This window comes from Sinohyriopsis cumingii, chromosome 18 (genome assembly GCF_028554795.1).
Source record: "Sinohyriopsis cumingii isolate HCF-2022 chromosome 18, ASM2855479v2, whole genome shotgun sequence".
Lineage (NCBI taxonomy): Eukaryota > Metazoa > Mollusca > Bivalvia > Unionida > Unionidae > Sinohyriopsis > Sinohyriopsis cumingii.
The window spans coordinates 67,974,991-67,976,153 of NC_142978.1; the positions used below are offsets into that span (position 1 = coordinate 67,974,991).

General features: G+C 32.5%; 1 non-coding gene across 1 annotated transcript; it reads left to right on the forward strand.

Annotated features, from left to right (window-relative positions):
• Positions 1–378: 378 nt before the first annotated feature.
• On the forward strand, positions 379–494 carry LOC149776869 (U5 spliceosomal RNA). The gene has a single exon (XR_016416404.1). It is a non-coding gene; the product is annotated as a U5 spliceosomal RNA (small nuclear RNA).
• Positions 495–1,163: the final 669 nt, after the last annotated feature.

A 1,163-nucleotide genomic window follows, 5' to 3' on the forward strand; every position in this document is an offset into this window, starting at 1 on the left:
TATATGAATAAAACACCTGTTATTTTTTTCCAAATTAGTAATCTTTTCCTGATGTATAAATAGGTAGTTATAATCCATCTCGATAACTCGAACATCTAACGAATGTGGATTACATCCCTTTCACTGTCAAATTAACTCCCCCTGCCTTTTCCACGACAAGAAATATAGAAATATTAATTAGTATCCTTTCTACCAGTATAAAGAAAATAAATGGGTTTCACTGAAATTCAAAATAGCCAATAGCAAAATGACACTGTATATTGAAAACTATGACCCTTTTGGATCTTTGTAGACATAACCATTCCACTATCGTCTTTACAAAAGCATTTGGAAAGTTCAAACTATTTCTCTTCAAAATAAAGCTTGAAAGTATAATGATTACTCTGGTTTCTCTTCACATCGTATTAATCTTTCGCCTTTTACTAAAGATTACCGTGGAGAGGAACATTTAATGAGTCTATAGACCATTCTTTGAAGCCTCACTTTGGTGAGGTACCAATTCAATTAAAGTAAACCTCTTGTTCAAATTTAGCATTTTGTTCTCTTTTCTTCTAACCAGATCCAAATGGAAGATAGTAACCGATGATTATATAATCAGGTCTCAGTACTTCCAGTTCGGTACTCACAAAGGTAGTTCTAGTCTATTGTTAGAACATTTATTCCTCTCTCATTGTCATGGTGATAGAAGAGTTATATTTATGCGATTTTGATAGGGATTTAAAGGTCATTGTTTATTCTTGAGAATATGAGCTCAGGTGTGGTTTTCCATGTGTATTTTGGCGATAGTGCATAGTCAGTAATAAGGCCATGGTGATGATCCGGAAGTGAAATATGTGTTCTGTTTACATACTGCTCTGTTGACAGTCCAGCCTCTCAAAAAAACCTTTGGCAAGAACTTCACCGTGAAGGTATTTTTAGATTAACATATGATTTGTACTGATTGTCACACAGTGGAAATGTCAGCCTCGAGAACCAAATGTAGAGAACATATAACAAAATTAATTGTGCTATGTCCTGTCAGTGCAGTATTTGAGTAAAGATTAAACTGGTATTAAATCTTTATTATTAATGAACGACACATGAAATTTCAATATGTTATGTATATTGACTTTGAAAAACAGTAGAATGAAATTAGAAATAAAAAGTTAAGTTTTATTTTGAAA